The sequence below is a fragment of the Brachyhypopomus gauderio genome, chromosome 10 (assembly GCF_052324685.1).
Source record: "Brachyhypopomus gauderio isolate BG-103 chromosome 10, BGAUD_0.2, whole genome shotgun sequence".
Lineage (NCBI taxonomy): Eukaryota > Metazoa > Chordata > Actinopteri > Gymnotiformes > Hypopomidae > Brachyhypopomus > Brachyhypopomus gauderio.
The window spans coordinates 14885765-14892118 of NC_135220.1; the positions used below are offsets into that span (position 1 = coordinate 14885765).

The following is a 6354-nucleotide window of genomic DNA, read 5'->3' on the forward strand; positions in this document are numbered from 1 at the left end:
ATGCATTCTGGTTTTTGGCCAGGACATCAAGACTGAATGGGTAAGCGGATCTAAAGACCAGTGTCATCAAGTCATGTTCTCACGTTCAGATCAGACCCCAGCGCATAAAGAATCCAGTCCTGCCTTACGGTAGACATCTTCTCACCGGAATATCGGCTGTGTGTGTGTGTGTGTGTGTGTGTGTGTGTGTGTGTGTGTATAGCTGTGACTGATGGGAATGTTCTGTTCGGCTTTGCCATTCCTCCCACAATCTCTTCCCTCTACCACAGTAAACACCAGCACACAGGTGCCTGCAGACACCTGATACCAGCCACCACATTTGCACTGCTGCAGGTCTGATGACACGTAGAGCAGGAAGAGATTTGGTGCTGCTACTGATGTTTTACAGGAGATAAGACTGTGTTACTAGGTCAGGTTTAGGGTGCGGTTATTGATTTAGTGCTTATTAAACGGCACGTGAAGCTCTAATCTCTTCTTGCCTCTGCTTGTATTGCATTAACTTACATTTAACTGTGGATAGATAGTTATCGTAGTTGTGATGATTAATTGTTCTTGCTGATCAAAAAAACCTCCCCACTAGGGAGCAGCATTGTTTTGCCTTTGCTAATGGCCTGGGGTCACATGGTGTAGCCTAGATATAAATGACAATAAAATACCATTTAATGACAGTAGAGCTGCATATGTCCTGTCGAGGTTCTTCATCATCAGAGTATTCATCAAATGTACTGGCAATTTTTTTGTTTCAGCTATGTGTTCTGAATGAACTCAACCTCCTCCACATTTTCAGTAGTTTGCATTACACCTTAAAAAAAGAATGTAAACTGGTGAAGCCATTTTTAAATAAACACATTAATAAATGACTCCAGTCTTTGAATGAATTAATACACCAAGCTACAGGGAGCACGTAGGAGATCATCAGAGCTGTAATCAGGGCCCATTAGGCCTGGGTTTGGCTACCTAATGTAGGTTCAGACAGTAATGCTATCCCTGCTTCTGTGCAGTCCTGTTTCCAGTGTGAGGGCTGAGAGGTTTCCTCTGTGGATTTTAGGAAATGTGATGAACATTTTGAGGCCTACAGTAAATTAGATCATGTCTCCTGGTAGAGCTGCTAATACTCTCCATTTCTACAGAGGCACTGCCTGCTGCTGTACTGCCTGTGACGAGTCTACTGCTGTTGCTAAGACAACCATGGTGCAATTGTAAACCCCAGAGTTATGAAACCAAATGGGAAAGTTGGGGTCATGTGAAATCATACTAACATCACCACAAGCTGGTGTCTTCTAGTGCGGGCTCAAGGTCCCAGTAGATCCACCCTGCTCTGCGTGGCCGATGTCCCTCTTCCACTGGGAAAATTCCAGTCTCACCATGACTTTCCATGCGACCTACGAATATGTGGAGATCTTCCGTCATAAGGACGAGACCATGAAGCACTGTTCTTTATCTTACCCAGGCTTCATGGGTTTAGTGGACAGAAGGAGGTTTACAGTATGTATTCAGTGCATTTACAGAATTTATTTATTCATATTTAGTCATCAACAAAAATATTGTAAATATAGTTGTGTGTCATGGCATATTTGATTTTCAGTAAAAACAAATATGACCTCCAAATGCAAACTTGATCAGACTTGATTTGAGGATCATTTTATATGCAAATTAGATGGTGTAGGATTCCTGTTTTTTAAGTAGATAAAAAAAAATTGGACAAACTAACAACTCTAAATTAAGTGGTTGTTTTTAATGCTAGATTGACCTGTGTGTGTGTGTGTGTGTGTGTGTGTGTGTGTGTGTGTGTGTGTGTGTGTCTGCCCCAATGATACAGGTCTAGCACGTTCTTCAGTATTGTCTTCATTAAGTGAGGTGCGGGGTGTCTGTGAGGTGAGTGGTGTGTGTGGGGGAGTAAACCATCACTGTGCTAAACTCCACTTCACCTCACACTCCACTCCGACTGCATTCTGTTTGGCTAGTCTGCATTCTATTTCAGTTAAAACTGTAAAATTTAAATGGACGGAACGTTCTAAACATTCTAATCCAAGCAAAATCTGTTACAGTGTGGATGGAATTTTCTAAACATTCTAATCCAAGCAAAAAATGTTACAGTAGTTGGACATTGTAATCCTATACAAAAACATTGTAATCCCAAACAAAAACCACTAGAATCCTTTGCCTCACAAATGGATGTCCTAACCAAAAACATGCTCCTTATGGTACACTGTGTTTACAATTATACTCACAACCAATCTGAGATTTCACTTGTTCAAAATTTCAGAACTTATATCGTTTCCCACAGTCATCAGTGTTAGTACCATGACATTTTGTGAAGCAGAACTGCTTAATTATAGGGGCCCACAGTGAGTTCATGACTTACGTAAAGCGGGGACATTCCCCTGTGTCCATTGGAAAATGTAACTAAGTAATAATACGGGGCAATACCGCATCGCAATTGGAAACTTAATTGTAATGTGTAAACGTGACTAAATTCAAATGCGGCAGTACCCTTTAAAGATTGTGAAGCAGCCAATAACTGTGTTCTTTTAAACTCTGACGTCTTTGATACAGAGCTTCACCACCGCTCTCTCATTGTTAATAAGTACTTGCCCAAACGCCCATGTTCTCATCATTTTGCGTCTGTGCCGACGTCTTCTATCCGTATTAGTAAACAAAGGAAGGCTGTTCGGTGACCTGCCTGACCTTCCTGATGTCATTTGAAGAAGGAATTCTGTGTCTCAGCCCCCATATAAAGCAGCCGGACTCCTACAGGGCTTCTCTAGGGAAGTCAGGCACTGCTCTAAGCCCCAGTCCTTGCACTGGAACAGATGTCTACGTACCCGACTGGCTCCTCTGGTGTTTGCATATCTCCCACAATGCAATTCTACACAGCTCACCGCAAGCAAGCCACCGCTAACATCTTCGAGAACGTAAACCAGGACGCCCTGTTGAAACTGTTGGAGAAATCAGGAGATGTAAACGCGGGTTATGGAGCATGGAGCATTCCCCCTCTTTTCCACGATCCGGATCAGATGGCTAAAAGTTCACAGGTGCCCCATGAGAAGAAGGACAAGTCTGTGATTTTTACCGCTCTGAGGAGGTGGACGTCGAGGTGTTGGGGATGTTCCTGGAGCTGAGATGAAGGGCTCCCTGGCACTAGGAGTGTGAAGCACACGTCGACATGATCGTCACTCCGGGACGCAAGCCATCAGCATTAGACCGCCGTAAACATATGCTGAGGATAACGTGGAAGGAGTGTTTGATCTTTGAGCGATAAACTCCTCCACATGCTTAATAACTGTTGGATATTTATATGAATCTTGAATCTTGAATCTTAGTTCAAAATGATGTCTGCAACTGTGCTGCAGGAATATTTGTCTTTTTGAAATGGAGCATGCTGTGATGCGTCATCTCTGTAAACAATTTTCCTACAAAACAGCCATGATGGAGACAGCTGCGCTGACTTGCTCAGCAGAGATAAGAGCATGTCTGAGTGTTGACGCTGTGAGCTGGGCCTCTCACTCTGAAACACTCCAGGCAGCAGGCAGGCCGCACTCCCACACTGTCGGAGACCAGACCAGTTATTCTCCGAGCTGGGTGTCATCACCAGTCACAGAACATCGAGCTGCTTCTCAGTACAGATAATTACTGATGACCGTAAAGTAGCTGTCAGAGACATAGTACATGTTATAGTGACTCTCAGCTTGACACACAGCTAACTGGATGCATTGGCTTTTCCTTTTGGCTCATTTTAACTGAGACACTAAAGAGATCATGATTGAATTTCAAACCGATATTCTCTACTGAACCCACTGCAACCTTCAACCATGGGCTTCAAGGGCATTTTTGCCTGGTCATTACAGTTGATTTGTAAATGTTAATAAATGTTTACCTGAAATTACAATTTCTTGATTTGTGCTATTTTTTTTATTTTCTCTCACCCTTTCCTACCTCTAGCACAAATGGTAATACATACACCAGGGGTGGACTGGGAAGAAAAAGTGGCCCGGGAGTTCCTGATAGACTGGTCCACTATATATTATGTGTGTGTGTGTGTGTGTGTGTGTGTGTGTGTGTGTGTGTGTGTGTATCTAACAAACTTAACAACTTGACCATGACAAAATACAGGGGAAAAACAACTGGAAAGCTACTGAAACCTACATTGTTCACTCAGTGAGTAAAACCTCTGCAGCTTTTCTTTTCTCTCTCTCAGCTTTTCAGCGCCACCTTTACGTTTCGTAGTTTGTTTAGACAGCATTTTGAGTCTGACGGTGTTCTGTGAGTTTGTCACCGAGTCTGTCAGTGTGCTCTGTGAGTCGGTCCATTTTCTGTGAATCTGTTGTGTGTTCTGTAAGGGTGACAGTGTTCTGCATTGGCAATCATCTCACTATCAGTTCTGATTGAATTCATCACCCCAACACCACACACAAGGCCTCTTCTATACTAAAGGTTTATTTCTAAAGTGAGTTTTTAATAGACTAAATCATGTTTATATTTATCTACATCGAGTGTGAGGGAATTGTTTTAATTATCATGTCATGATCAATCACAGGGAAGGCCATTGGCTCTGGGGATTGTGGGTGATTTTGTACTGATGCTCTTTCATCTTAACATGCACAGACTATTTGACTGCACTTGATACAAACGTTTCCTTTCTCTTCTAAGACTACATAAGAGAAAAGCAACACCGTACACTATAAGAAGTAAAGCGTTAATGAAATGAACAAATACTATTAGGCCAATCCATCCTTGTTAGGTTTAGTGTTGTGTATACGTATGAGAATGTCTCCACCTTCTGGTCAAATTTAGTGCAATTTCTCCAACAAATCTCAATTGGTGGTGAATTCATATCATATAATACACATACAGTATTATTAACGTTATCTTAAATAAATAAGGACTGAAATCTGTTGGTGTGAGTGTGACTTCTACTTTGAATCCTGCGATGCTTGTAATGTCGGTAGCACAAACCAAATAACGTGAATCCAGTTCTCACATAGTTTGTTTTCTGTTCTTTTCCAGAGACCTTTTTTTAGTTTTTTGGGTGAAAAGCATTTAACTCTGCCAATAGCCGACTTGTATTCTCAGCAAAGAAGTCCCGGGGAGAGCAGGGACTAATGAAAGGGACTAATGAAAAATCCAGACAAATCTGACGCTGCTGTGCCTCCCTGAGCGGGTGTCTTACAGCAGAGATCCAGAAGAGGGCGCCACTGACCACTGTTACAACACTTCACACTCTTCAGTCTGGACTAGGAGCAAGACACGCATCATGGTATGGACAGCATGGGGGTGGTTCAGTACAAGGTTAACCATTCAGTACTACTATCTCATGGTAAAGACTTCAATGAAACGATTTTCCAGTGGTCTTTTGTTTCTAAAGCAATCGTGCTTAACAAATAAATTAATGCGCATACACTATGCATATGTTAGTACGAGATGTGTTAAATGTTGTGCATGTGTTTGTTTGTATATCAGATAAAACCGAATATATTTTTGTATCCTGGGTGGACAGTTGCATTCTGTTGAATTCTATTCTATTCTATTCTATTCTATTCCACATACTCACAGTACACACCACAATGTGTACTCTAAACATAAGCATATAAACATATAGTGCAAACCACAAAGCACACAGTACATATGCTAAAATACTTTGTCCTTCTGTGTAAAAACACATTACACACACCACAAACTCTTTAAACACACACTGAGCTACTGGGAACTTTTTGGCTTGACGTTTGCATGCGTGTTCTTGCTTTCTGCACAGACACTGACACTGTCAGGAAGACGTGACAAACTGCGACCCTTCTGTACTGAGGAGACATGCTGATCTGGGTTTAGTCTTTCATCACCTGTATAATAACTTTCACTTGGATACAATACAAATGATGATCGTGGATCACAAACATGGACTCTTACATCTGCTTTCTGCCGCTTTCAAGAGAAACGAGGATTAAAACCCTTTATTAACTGTATAAAGGTAAAGTTAATCAAACTTCAGCACCTGTACCCACAACCCCGCCCCCATCCTGTGGAACCAATCAAATCAATGCAGTGCAACAAGGAAGATGATGGCAATCAGACTTTTTTGACATTTATTAATCTCACTACCAAAGACTAAACAATGACAGCTTGTTGTCAGGTTCAAAATCATGGCTGACCACTGAAGACACCTGGTGCTCACTGGCCCCTTGTAAACTCCAATCTGCCTCCTCACTACAGTGAACTTTTTGCCTAATACAAGTCAGTACTTTGTATTTCTTTTGTTTCATAACATTAATGAACACATCCCTGAGAAAAAACACAATTTTTATAAAACCAAAATGTCACATTTAAATCTGAAACATTACAATGAATAAATAATTATTT

The 6354-nt window shown here is 41.5% G+C and overlaps 1 long non-coding RNA gene across 1 annotated transcript; it reads left to right on the plus strand.

Moving 5' to 3' along the window:
- The first annotated feature begins 2577 nt into the window (after nucleotides 1-2577).
- Nucleotides 2578-6321, plus strand: LOC143525646 (uncharacterized). Its single transcript, XR_013133710.1, has 3 exons — nucleotides 2578-4158; nucleotides 5008-5257; nucleotides 5753-6321. It is a non-coding gene; the product is annotated as an uncharacterized LOC143525646 (long non-coding RNA).
- Nucleotides 6322-6354: the final 33 nt, after the last annotated feature.